The sequence below is a fragment of the Sinocyclocheilus rhinocerous genome, unplaced genomic scaffold (assembly GCF_001515625.1).
Source record: "Sinocyclocheilus rhinocerous isolate Xijiao unplaced genomic scaffold, SAMN03320098_v1.1 scaffold1215, whole genome shotgun sequence".
Classification (NCBI taxonomy): Eukaryota; Metazoa; Chordata; class Actinopteri; order Cypriniformes; family Cyprinidae; genus Sinocyclocheilus; species Sinocyclocheilus rhinocerous.
The window spans coordinates 67,923-82,481 of record NW_015628913.1 but is presented as its reverse complement, the minus strand read 5'-3'; the positions used below and the strand labels follow the sequence as shown (position 1 = coordinate 82,481).

The following is a 14,559-nucleotide window of genomic DNA, read 5'->3' as shown; positions in this document are numbered from 1 at the left end:
GAAGAGGTTTACGTTTCAGCATAACAGACCATCAAGTATGACTGCACCTTGCATGAGACTTGCACGCAGTTGTAATGAAAAACGTCTGAAGTCACCTTGCTGATGAGAAGTCACCTGCCTGCTGCCTTTGCATTTAAAACTAATATCGAAAGACTATGCCCTTTGCAGACATTAAGTAATATATGATTCTGTTGTTCACAGGTTTAGTAATGATTTAAGAATCTCAGGGCTCACTGGCATTTCAATGAAGATGTTTGAATGTGCACTGCTGGAAGTCAATAATAAAGAAATAGGAGAGTATAAAATACAAAAGAGCAAACTACTAAAGACAGACACAGCTTACAAACGCAGGACAGACGCTATGGTCACTGTTCTTGTTGTGTCAATGCTGAACCAGCAGCTGAGGGACTCAAAATGGTGTAAACAATAAGGCAAACGGCACCTTTAATGGTTTACTATGTTCTATTCCAAAAACATCAGCTTTAAAGGCAGAGTAAGGGATTTCTGGTAGCCAATGTTTATATTTGAAATCACCAAAACAAACACGCCCCTACCCCAAAAGGGTCTTGCCCCTATTTTGATAGCTCCGCCCCACACATACGTACGCAACCCAGGCAACGATTAGTTCTGTGAAACAAAGCAAAACCAATGTTACACCGTGTCTATGGACGTGAGCGGCGCGGCGCAACAAATCCCGACAGAAAACTGCTGCCGGGTTCTATTTATGATGTGCTGACACACATTTCAAATGGTTTTCAGCGGTCGTTTGATCGCGTCCAGTGTAGGCAGACTTTAGCTGTTGTAGACACGGTGTTACTCACCTATTGAGAAGAAACAAAGCAACCTCGGCGTCCGATCGCAGGCCTCCGCTCCTTGAGTTCTCTCCAGCGCTGGAAAGCTGATCCGATATTTACACGGGTCCTACTTCTTGCCTTATCGTTCCGCAGACGTTTTCCTCTTTTGTTTTTTATCCGCCATCTCTATCTTTCTGTCGCTCGGCTCGGCTAATGTCCGTCCCATGCACTGAACGCGCTCTCCTCCACATCATGAGTAGACACGCCCCTTATTGCTGATTGGCTACAAGTTTGTTTTGCGATTCGGCCCGAATCAGTTTTTAAAGCGTTTTTGAAAAATCACTTACTCTGCCTTTAATGCATTCAAAGCACACAAACTGAGCGCAAAGGTCAGCAAGCATCTACAAAGCCCAGGTGTCCTCAGTGTAGCTCGATAGGCCTGTCGCAATAATCAATATATCGACTTATCGAGCAATATATGTACATGACCTCAATAATTTTTGGTGACGCAATATATCGCCCATTATATTTACTTAAAAATTAATGTCACCATGTTTTGTACATTCCACTTGCGCCTGTGTCTTTTGCAGCTTCTCGTTCATAACGTGGTGTAGTCATGCTAGTTCAAATTTAAAAAATGCTTCTACATAAAAGTTTCATCTGCAGATATGGTCTTGTTTAGGGATCTGTCCCTTTTTGCATACGGACATCTGAGTTTTTCCAGCAATAGTGTGCACCCTTAATTTACAGAGAAAAGAAGGTCAGGGAAAAATCTGTAGATGGAAAAATCTCCATACAAGTTATTTGTGCATTTTTCTTTTTTTCTACTTGTTATTTTGCACTTTTTGTTAGAAAATGTTTATTTACTATTTATTCAGTTTTTTAAGGTATCTAATATTTTGATACTTAATTTCCATGATCTAAATATTCTTAAAAATTAAATGTTTGTTGTCATTTGGAAGTGTGTAGGCCTTCTTGCATTATTATGCTGTTACATTATGATTATATATTCAGTGGCATAAAATGGTCTTTAAAATGACAATAATATCGCTTATCGCAATTATTTCTGGGGCAATATATCGCACAACAAAAAGTTGCTATCGTGACTGGCCTATAGCTCGATCCTCCTACGCAAGCTAACCTTTCTATGTCCATTCCCTCGGGGAACGTCACCTAACCACATGAGCGTGCTTGAATATGCTTCCATTACATTCAACATAACTCACAGCTCCACAGAACAAGCATTTCACTCGCAAATTACAGCATATAAATGTGAAAACCTTTATATGCTGTAAACCTCATTTGACTGCACCAGTGCAAGTTTCTGACATTCAAACAGACTATTGAGAGCCTAAAATCTACAGTCAGGATAATAATTCACTAATACTTCAAACCTTACATGCAAATTCTTTGTTATACTATGATTGGTTGTATTTCATTGCTTTCAATCCAGGTCACAAAAGAATGTACTAGTGTTCACACATTTTTGATCTGAAATTATTTCAAGATCATCCTTAGATCCCTGCATTACATTTTTCAACCCTAATGCAGAGTAAGGTATTATACATTGTACTACTGTTCAAAAGTTTAGTGTCAGTTTTACATATTTTATATAAAGAAAGAAATTTATAATTTTATTTAATAAAGATGGAAGAAATGTTTATTGAGCACCAAATCACGTGACACTGAATACTGGAGTAATGGCTACTGAAAATTCAGCTTTGCCATTACAGGAATAAATTACATTTGATTTTACAATATATAAAAATAGAAAACAGTTCATTTAAATTGCAACAATTTTTTGTTATAAGAAAAATTTTATTAAACCTGTTATACTGTATTATGACAGCACTTTTTTAAACTAAATTTCAATATCGTGATAATACTGTATACCGTGATAAAACAATTAGCAATTAATCGCAACATGAAAATTTGATACCGGCATATCCCTAGTCACAATATTTTAGTTTTACTGTATTGTTGATCAAACAAATGCAGCCTTGGTGAGCATGAGCGACTTCTTTAATAAACATTTAAAAAAATCATATTGACCCTAAACTTAACGTTAGTGTTGCATTTCATGCAAACGTTGATTGATAACCTTCCAAGAGGGGACAGTTATGTAACTTAAAAATATTCATAATCCACACTACTATCATAGAACCAATCATAAAAACTCAAGTGAGGTAGTTTATGTTTACCTCATATAAGATTTGTTGATTTCACTTTTTTATAACTTCATTTTAATCATTCTATAATATCGTTACAACACAATTATACAATTATTATGTTAACAGTGGGCATGAAACACACAGAAAATGCAAATCATCAAAACCAGGTGAAATTACTGTCACATTGACATCTATTAGCAGCTTACACCTGAATGTTTTTGTGTGTTCTCAGGTATAAAATAGCAAGATGTGGCTACACTAGACTACACTAACAAGCTTCTTGATTCCCCTGAGCCAAGACTAGGCATTGAAAGAGAAACACATTTTTTATTAAAGCTGTACATTCCAGTCAATTCTGCACTGCTTACAGTAGCAGGTTTAAAGGCTAAGGGCTTGTCCGCTCTAATCACGATGTGAGTTTCTGGACACATGGACCCTGCATGTTTCCTCTCCGCCGAGATATATCAGGAACACAGAGAGCTACTTGAATAAAAGGATGACTACCATAGCAATCAATATCCTGTAAACAAATCTACCTCACTTGATTAGAGAGAATGCCTCCCCTGGGCTGGAGATGGTAGAAGAGGCTCCAGCACTTTAGTAATGGAGACTACAGCTAAAAAGGCGGCTAGCTCAAGTGAAATGTTCTGTATTCATTATATGTCCCCAGACGAGGGACGCCTAGATCGACAGACGTTGCATGCACTACACGGTCAACTTAAGCCTTGAGCCCTTTGCAAGGATCTATTGCATGTTGGAAATCCCCTCATCACATCTCCTTCCATTGATCTTGCTTAAGCTACAGATGACTCAGGACAATCACACGTTACTCTGACCATTAGCCTGCAGCATCTCTACAGATGAAATTGTGACTCATCAGAGGCACAAACTGGATTAGATCACCATAATAATATCATTGCAAAAACCGGGTTAAATAGAGCAAGAAGTCATGAGAGGCCATGGCAAAATCACTTTAACGTACAAATCTGAGAGATTGTTTTAGAAACGTTAACATAAATATGATAAATATTACATAACTAGAAAAAACCTGACCGAAATAACAAAAGGCAGCAGCAAAAGAACAGTGATAGATGTGTAGGCCAACATAAGTTATAAACAATATAGTTAGCAAAAACTAACAATGAAAAACACTTCTAAAGTAGTTATTAATCTTAATGTTAATTTCAAAATTTACTAATACATTATTAAAATTAATTCTTGATAACATTTCACAAGAATGTTCCTTAATGTAAATAAGGTTCCTTTTTTAACGTGTTAGTTAACATGAACTGACAATGATATACTTCTAAAGCAGTGGTTCTCAATTCCAGTCATGGCGTACCACTGCTCTGCGTATTTTGCATGTAGGCCTGGGCGATAAAACGGTATCGATATTTATCGATGGTACACCTTCTTCGATAACGATAGAAAAAATGTTCGATATGGTGCACGATATAGGCACGTGCTATGAGTGACGCAGACAGCACACACAAACACGAACACATGCTGAATTGAGTGCTGTGCCTGCCTGTGATGAGTAGGGTTGGGTATCGTTTGGGTTTTTTTCGATACTTTTATAACGGTTCCGGTGCCTAAACGGTGCCTGAACAGATACTTATTAAAAAATAAATAAATAAAAATTCCCCCCAAAAATGATTGATTGGCCATTAGAATAGAAATAGAATAGAGAGTGCAAATGTTAGAGGGTCAAGTTTTTTAATTAAAAAAAACAAGCAGATAAAATTAGAAGTTGCATTAGAATAGAGAGTGCTAGAGTTAGAGGGTCAAATGAAGATGAAAGAGATGTGTTTTCAGCCGTTTCTTGAAAATATTAAGGACTCAGCTGCTTGGATTGAGCTGGGCAGGAGGGAACAGTTAATGTAGAAGTCCATGAAAGTTTTATTTAATGTTAATACAATTCAGGGTGTTTTAAACAAGTGAATCTTGTTAAAAGTTGCATGCGGTGGCCGTGCTGGAGCATTTCCTGAGCATCAACCACATCAACCCGGTGAGTGAACAGTAATATGAAAGCGACTTCACGAGACTAATGATGAGCAAATATACAACAGAGAGAGAATTAAATTCAGCGCTTTTATTTCCAACATGCGCTCATTCATGGCTGCATATTATTTAATTCAGGCAAAGTTACGTCTTTATTGGGACAGGACTTGACGGGTTATTTTACATGACTCTGTGAGTTGGTCTCTATTTCTCAGAGCCAAGCTGCATAAACTACATATCAGGCATTTATGTAATGCATCTAATTTGTGCATAAATGGCTGTTATGTTAAATAAAGTTTACTAACTACAGCAAATCAAGTACCTGCACGCCGTTGTTGTTGTCTCGTCGCCCCTCAGACGCACTGCAATGGCGATCCTGCGCGCAGGATTTATCGGTGAATCCGATATTACAAAACTGATATCCGATTATGGTAAAATGCTTAAATATCGGGAAAAATATCAGTAAATCGATATATCGGTCGATCTCTAATATGTACCCATCTAAAGGCCCTTCAAACATCTAAAGGCCCTTGTAAAGTAGCTGAATTATACATTGCCTTGAGTATGTGGATCCAGAAATTGTTACTTTTATATTAGAAAGTGTTGAAATGGGACCAGCACATCTAGATCAGTCAACAAGTCAACCTCTGACCAGAACTGAAACAGCAGGAGGATGACCACAATTATGCACAGACATCATTCAGAATTGCTGCTAGCAAAAGGACTCCCTCAGTCTAAAGTTAGAGAGGTTTAAGGTTACAGTAACACTGCTGAACATTGCAAACACAAATACTCTCCAAAAGACATTTGCAACAATGCAGCATAATACTGCAGACATACAACACAGAAGTGCAAAAAGACAGAGAAGTAAAATACTGCATTGCTTTGAATAGCCTACATATACGAATAAAGAATAAAGCATTTGGTAAATCTGACTTGCGTGTTAGCTTGCAGTTTGTTTAAATTCCATTTTGGGAGAACAAACATGGACCTTTCCCTCTACAGCGAGTGGCCAATGGCAGCCCACATAAACAGTGCAATGTGCTGCGAGTGTGTTCTCTGGCATGCAGGGAGGGGAAGTGGGAGTACCTCCTGACTCAGGTGAGTACACACACTTTCAAACTAGGTCCACAGGAGCGTGTAACCATATCTTACAAGCACGATCCAGTCAATCTCTGAAAGAGCTTGACATTTTTGCAGCCTCTGGCTACATTTGGCACAGCAACCACAAATGCAATGACTGGAGGAAGTAAAAAGGGAAAAAGAGTGATTTTTCCAACCGCTCTGCTTCAAAAACAGTTTGAATGTGGATAGGGGAAACAAAAAACAGCTTGGACAGTAGGGAATTTTAAGGGAAAGCACTTTCGGTATTAAGACTTTTAGTTTATATGTTATAAGAACTGCTTTGTACATTTCAGGACAACAATGAAAAATTCAGCTATCATAGATATATAACCACATCACCACAATTTCAGTTCATCAGTTTTGAGTCTGTTAAGGGTTGTTGGTTAAAATCACCCTTACAAAAAAAAAAAAAGTTCCATATTGCAGTACCATGGTACAATGGTCTATCACGCCATTATTATGGATGCACAATACATTGGTACCATATCAGCAAATATTAGTGATTTTTTTATTATTATTTCTTGATATCAGTTGATATAGAATATTTATTCAGGCATTACATTTGGATTACCTTTGCGATCATTTAATGCTCATATAAAGGTAGTCTTTAACAACTTTAATTAATTTAATTAATAGAATTTAATTAATAACACTATTAATAACAAGTGTTATCTTTAGCAAAAGCTCAAAATGAATATCCATTTTTCATACTGTACATTATAATTGTTGTGATAGTTAAAATCATTGTTGCAATTCAAAAGCTTTTAAAACTACCGATTTAAAATATCACTATTTAAAAGTACCGATTTTAGTTTTTAGTGTATTATTTAAAATTTAACATCATCCATTTATTGGTTATCGACCATAATATGAAAACGACTAATGGCTTAAATAAATCATTTATTGATGCATCTCTACTGGGAATACTTCAGAATTTCCCACCGTATTTGCATGGTTTACAAGAATACCACGGTAACAAAATGTTAATTTCTCCAAAAAGCCATGGTACTATTTTCATTCAAGCCTCATATCCCACTGAACACAATCTAATCTCAGCTGATGTGGCCAAGTATGCAGTGCCTGTCCAGTGAAGTTAAAGGTAAAATGTGCATTTTTTTCCATATCCAAGTTTAATATGCAGAGACAGCTACAAGTAAAGCCATTAGTAGGTTGATTTCCTCGCCAATGCGTAAACACTGTGGGCTCTGTTTGTTTGTGTATCCCCATGCAGCAACATTGGAAAAATTTGAAATGTTAAGTTAAGAACCAGTTAAATTAACCCATCAAAACAGGTTTACTCTGAACTGCAGAGTTGTTTCTTAAGAATTTTATGCCTTGAACTAGAAAGGGGTTTTCCTAAGTAGAAAGAAAGAATCAAGTTCAATGGCTAAAGAAAAGTAGTTCTGCTAAGCACAGCAACATGTGACTGTTGTCACATTGCTATAAGACTCAGTGTGTCTAGTAGCATCTGAAACCAGTTTCCTATATTCAAATGAACTAACAAGCAGTAAAACCCCAAAAAGCAATTTCATGTATTAAATTCACAGCTCTATAGTTCAAATTAGCTTCCACTCACTCCAGATTTGTAAAACACTACATCAAATATACCATATGAAAAAAGGTTAATAAACCAATACTTAACGAACTTTTAACATAATTACCCTTACCCTCAGTCATTCCAAATACAGTCTGTCTGTCTATCTATATATCTATCTATCTATCTGTAATGTCAATTATCTAAGCTCTTTTTGATTCAGATTCTGAAACTATTCCTTTGAAATGTTAAGAAGCAAAAATTATGATTCAAAATTAAGTGAATCATGGACAGATATTTTAGCAAGATGATTATAATTAACAATCTTTTTAATAATCTGTTTTTGTGTGTTGGATCATGGCATGATTTTGAGGAAAAAATCAGCCATTGAAGACAGTCAAAAGACAGCCACTGAATACTGATCATAATGATAAATGGAGCAAAAAAAAAAATTAAACATTATATAATGATAGTTATGCGCACAAATAAACATATCAAAAGCAAACTGTGAATGTCTTGTGAAAATCATTCATGCACAAGTTGTCCAAACACAGGGAACAGGCTGTACGATTGAAGGGCTAATACAGATGTACACATACAGACACACTCCCGTGCGGTGGAATTTTTCCAAACGGCTCTTCCTCTTTCCATTAAAACACGAGAACTTTACTCATTAATGCTTGAAACATCTCATTGTCATTTGAGATGTGTCACAAGTCTTACATTAAAGATAGAGGGAAAAAAGGAGGTTGTCTATTTTTGTTTAGCACAAACCCCTCTCAATCAAATCTTCTGGGGCAGAAGGGACATTCTAACCACTTCTGATGTTCATTAATGTTTATTTTGTGCTATAACTGGAAAAGAGGAAGAGATTATCGGTTCATGTGCCGCTTGCGCTACAGACACATTAAAAAGCCACAAAATGACATTTACTGTTTGTGAATTTCTTACAAAATGACACCATTTTAAAGCTGAGACTTTGTTTCATACCAAAAATAACCTGCTCTGTCTTGTCTGTCGACGCATTGTCAGTTTCCTCTTTGCTCTGCGATATATTTTTCACTGTGTTGAACATGATATGTAGCGTGAGAGCGACATGGCTTGTTGGACATAGCAACAGTAATGAAGGGGGGCAGGTTTTTGCAAAGGGTCAATTATACTACCTTTCACAAGTTTGGGGTTGGTAAGACTTTTTAAGGTTTTTGAACAAAAGTCTCTTATGTTCACCAAGGCTGCATTTATTTGATCAAAAATACAGTAAAACAGTAATACTGCAAAATATTATTATAATTTTAAATAACTTTTTTACATATATTTTAAAATGTAATTTATTCCTGTAATGGTGACGCTGAATTTTCAGCATCATTACACCAGTCTTCAGTGTCACATGATCCTTCAGAAATCATTCTAATATGCTGATTTGGTGCTCAAGAAACATTTTTAAATATTATATCAATGTTAAAAACAGTTGTACTGCTTAATATGTTTTTGTGAAAACAGTGATACATGTTTTTTTGTTTTTTTAATTCTTTGATAAGCTTAAAAGAACATTTATTTGAAATATATATTTTTTGTAACATTACAAATAGCTTTAGTGTCACTTTTGTTTCATTTAATGCATGCTTGCTGAATAAAAATATTGATTTCCTAAAAATAAAAAAATCTTACCTACCCCAAACTTTTAAATGGTAGTGTAAGTGTCAAAATAAAAGATTTCCAGAGTGATATAAATCTCTGAGTCAGACCAAGTCTGCATCTCATTGCTAGTTTTACTTGATCTTAGTGCTGCGTCCGACACTATAGATCATAGTCATAGATCGATTACAAAACTATACAGGTATTCAAGGGGAGGCTTTAAAGGAGTCATATGATGCGATTTCAATTTTTCCTTTCTCTTTGGAGTGTTACAAGCTCTTGGTGCATAAAGAAGATCTGTAAAGTTGCAAAGACTAAAGTCTCAAATCCAAAGAGATATTCTTTATAAAAGTTAAGACTTGTCCATGCCATCCTAAAACGCCTCGTTTAAACACGCCCCCACATGTCTACGTCACGATGTGGGAAGATTTGCATAACGCCACCCAGTTACTTCCTCTAGTCAAAAATCTGGGTGTTATATTAGATAGTAACTTGTCTTTTGAAAATCATATTTCCCTTGTTACAAAAACAGCATTCTTCCATCTTAGAAACATTGCCAAGTTACGAAATATGTTACCTGTTTCTGATGCAGAAAAGCTAGTTCATGCATTCATGACCTCTAGACTGGACTATTGTAATGCACTGCTAGGTGGTTGTCCTGCATCTTCAATAAACAAGCTACAGGTAGTCCAAAATGCAGCGGCTAGAGTCCTTACCAGGTCAAGAAAATATGATCATAGTACCCTAATTTTTATATGGATAATATATATTTTTCTTTACCTATTTTATATATAGGTAAAGACATGTGTCTTTACCTATATATAAAAAGACATATAGGTAAAGACACATCTCTTTGGCCAAGCATTCAAATAATGCATCTCATAATTTTGTACTGCAGTTATATCTGATCAAATGCACATTATTATTCTTTAGCTTGGGTTAAACAAATCAATTTTGCTTGGTTGGAACAGCAGCTACGCTAATTATGTCTCTATTTGTTTCTCTGTTTTTGCCACTGCATTAACATACTAAACATACATGGTAACTAGAATTTACACAAGCTTCAGTCTGGATCCAGAACACCTGAGAAGAGATGATGCCAACCCCTCAGAGGACCTCAGATGATGCCAACCCTGAAACAACATACAGAACTACCACATTTTGCTATAAGTTTGATTGCATCATATAATAATTGCTGTTAATAGTGTTCATCGTCCGTTTGATTACGTCTTTAATAGATTTTTCCATACATTTCTGCCATATGTACATTAACTGACAGTTACCACTGATAAGCTACCACTAAATATTATAGACAATTTGCTGTAAAGTTGCTTTGCAACGATTTGTATCGTGAAAAGCGCTGTACAAATCAACTTGAATTGAATTGAATTGAGTAAAAAGGAAGCTCACAATAGCTATTCCCTTTCATTTTGGAGCGCTTACCACAAAAATGTGACACTCATTTCCTCAGGGCAGAGCTCGTGTTTGGTGACAGCAGAAGAAAGTGTCACTGAGCTTTATAATTAACAAAATCTCAGATGTGGACCTGAAAGAAAATGCTATTTTGTCAAGAAAACTGAAATGGAAATTGGAACAAAAACAGCAATGATTTAATGAATCCTCCCTCACAAAAACAACACAACGCTGAGAATAAAATGCACCGGTACGCTTGTAAAACACCTTTGAGTCTGCGACAGATGGACTGTACACACAGCTGTGATTTGCTTGTCATAACTGCTGAAACGCATGTGATGTGTGGCCAGTGATCCGTTTTGCAGTGCCACATGAGCAGTCACCGCAACAGTGCTGACAGAACTCCCTCCATTCATGACACTGAGGCCGGTCATCCATCTCTTACCTTCTCAGACAGAAAGTTTTTACTGGAAAGAACAAGCAGAGAAAACCTGTCAAAATGAACCCATATTTCCTACACGCTCATCTCTTAATGACTCAGATCTGAGATTACTGAATATGCTTGAATATATTTGACCTGGCATTAGAAGGTGCAGTTCCTAGATGAACTAATCATAATTCCTGAATGTCCAGTTATAGTTAAAGAAACGTATACATTCATTTATTGTAATAATACTTAATATTATTGTTTTACTGTATTTTTAATCAAATAAACATAGCCTTGGTGAACATAAGAGATTTATTTTAAAAGAATTATAAAAATCTTACCAATCAACTTTTGAATGGTAGTGTCCAACTACAGACGTTCTTAGATTTCTTTTTTAACAATAAAATAAAATAGTTCAAAATACCAAATTGTAAAAGCACAACCATTTAGTAGTAATTTGTTATCAATGAGAATTGGTGAGTTGAGCAACTACCAGTGAACTGAGCAGTTTTGCCATTTCAAGCAAAATAGTTCATTGATGAACATTCCTGCTTGAAAATACATTTAAATAATATTACCTATTACTTTAAATGCACTAATGCCACACAGGCTACTCCCAGGTGGAAGCCAGCAATTATTACAATAGGAAAACTGTGGAAAGGACCCTTCGGCTTAAAATGAAAATATATATCAGTCTGACAGAGTACATGGTGCTAATTTCCCATGAAAAATCCTCATAATTAGGTGCTTAACTTGGCCATGGGTTGTACTCGGGAGGTCAGAACTTACACTGCAATGTGGTTTCCCATACCGAGATGGGCAGGTGCTGCCAGTTCCAACTGTCTGAACACCTGCCTCCTGTTACTCCCTCTTCAAAGCCCCCCCAATTCAGCTCTACATGGCCTTGGCTCAGGTGCAAAGAAACGCCGGCCAGAGCCCTTGCTGCAGCCCTCGCGCCCCTAACAGCTGCCACCCTGAAATCATCCAAACTGCTCCTGTGTAAAATCCACTCAGCCCACAGGGACTGCTAACTCAGATCTCCAAGAACGTGAATCGCTGAAAATCTAACAACAATGGAGACCTCTGAAAAATAATAGATTTAATAATAGTTCGTCCAGCAGACCTCTACCATTCACACATGTCCTTTTCACATGGGGTCAGTACAATTTTTTTCTTTTATTCAGCAAGGATGCATTAAATTGATCAAAAGTGACAGTAAATATTTACCATGTTACAAAATATTTCTATTTCAAATAAATACTGCTCTTTTGAACTTTCAAAGAATCCTGGAAAAAAAATAATGTTTTTTACAACAACAAAAAAAAGCAGCACAGCTGTTCTCAAAATTGATAATAATTATAATGATAAACGTTTCTTGTGCACCAAATCAGCATAATAGAATGATTTCTGAAGGATCATGTGACACTGAAAACTGAAGTAAATCGTTGCTGAAAATTAGCTGTTATCAGAGGAATAAATTACATGTTAAAGTATTATACTATATATTATAGTATATTAAAGTATTATATTATATTAGCAATTCTTTCTGGCTACTATGTATAGGTTTCTATGTAAGTACTGGTACTTCTGAATGGGTTGAGGCTGGGATTTAGCGCATTTGAAGTGAAAGTACTTGATGAACATATACTATGTGTGGAGAGCATTCACTCAGTATTGTTATCTGATTTTTGACCAAGATGGATTTTAGAGGCTTTTGCATTGGAAATCATCAATTGCAATAATATTTCGCAACGTTTACTGTATTTTTGATCAAATAAACGCAGCCTTGGTGAGCATAAGACTAAAAATTTAAAATATTAGAGACCCCAAACTCTGTCTGTGTGTGTGTGTGCGTGTAAAATGTAAAATTATATTCTATGTAAGAGATATATAAACACAAACATACACACCTACATCCACCCACCCACCCGTGCCAGAATGAAGGAAGAATTCTGAATAACTGGTTTTCACCTGTTAATATGACGTCGCAATGATTGAGTCACATGTCTAATCACATCGTGATAAACCCTGTCAAAAAGCGATGACGTCACTGACATGTCGACTGCCAATAGAACACATAAAATAACTCTGATAAAAATGAACAAAATAAATTAACAAAAAGAAATAAAGTGACCACATAAACACGTAGTTAACTCACAAATCATCAAATGTTTTCACCAATGACCGGGATCGTTAGTGGCTCTTAATAAGGTCAAGTTAAATTAAGACAATCCTCACAAAAGGAATATATAATCATGATCATCACTAATCAAAGCACTGTTGTGTTGGTTAAATTCACCACAAGCTCCAACAAAATCCAATCTGCCTGTAATGTCTTCAGCTACAGAAAAAAACTGCTTGAACAGCTGAATCTTCAGGTACAACATTTACAAATAAAATGCTAAAGTATTCCTGGTTTGTAGCTATTCTCTTGTCTAAAACATAACAGTATAATACAGAAAATAACTTGAAATTATTTGATGGTGTATATATATTAAAGCAAGCAGCATTTTAGTACAGAAACCCCTCAGCTACAGCAAAGTGACAAACCGAATCTTACCGTCATAAACTGCTCCAGGGGTGTCCAGTTTTATAAGTAAATGTTATTTCGTAAGAGACCCAAGGCAGAGAGCCCGCTCAGAGCAACAGCGGCAGCCTCATACTGACCCACTCCAGCCCAGCACACACATTCAACTCAACGGGGCCTCCGGTTCCAATAACCCACACAAACTCAATCCTGTAAAGCCAGTGAGCGAAGACACTTTACAATCCAGTCAACGGGACTTCTAGGGCGGTGGAAGGGATCACGCAGGAGAATAAAAACGCATTTCCCACTCTGGAGGTCGGCTCATCGGAATCGGTCACTTCTTAAGCTGTGTCTCCGTTCACGGTGCTGTTACATTGTAGGAGCCGCAGAAGCAGCAGCAGTGCTGAGTGTTACATTGTAACATGGCGCGACATCCCTCCGCAGCGCCACCAGCGGCCGGGGGTGGAGTCGCAACCCGGAGAGGCGGGACATTTACTGACAGACAGACAGACAGATAGATAGATAGAGTATTATTTTCAGTACAGCTATTAGAAACAACATGGTTTGATATCTGATATGCGTGGGCCACAACGTATAACTCTCTTACAACCCACCAACTGTTAAAGCAATGAAGACAGTTATGCTGCTCAAAGGCTTTTTATTCATATAGTTTATATGGACAATGGTGACATCTTGTGGCATAATTGTGCTGATGCTCAGAATGACGGGTGTTTCACTGAGAACTTCCAGATCTTAAAGGGGTCATATGATGCAATTTCAAGTTTTCCTTTCTCTTTGGAGTGTTACAAGCTGATTGTGCATAGATAAGATCCCTGAAGTTGCAAAGACTAAAGTCTCAAAACCAAAGAGATATTCTTTATCAAAGTTAAGACTCTGCCACGCCCCCCTAAAACGGCTCATTCTAACACGCC

The 14,559-nt window shown here is 36.6% G+C and overlaps 1 protein-coding gene across 4 annotated transcripts in view; it reads right to left on the bottom strand.

The window, feature by feature from the left end:
- Positions 1 to 14,051, bottom strand: part of LOC107738498 (tyrosine-protein phosphatase non-receptor type 4-like) — a 55,222-nt gene extending 41,171 nt beyond the window's left edge. For all 4 annotated transcript variants that reach the window (XR_001639889.1, XR_001639891.1, XR_001639890.1 and 1 more), the window contains exon 1: positions 13,661 to 14,051. The gene's annotated coding sequence lies outside the window, so the exon portion shown is untranslated. The remainder of the gene's footprint in view (positions 1 to 13,660) is intronic.
- Between the last annotated feature and the right edge of the window lie 508 nt (positions 14,052 to 14,559).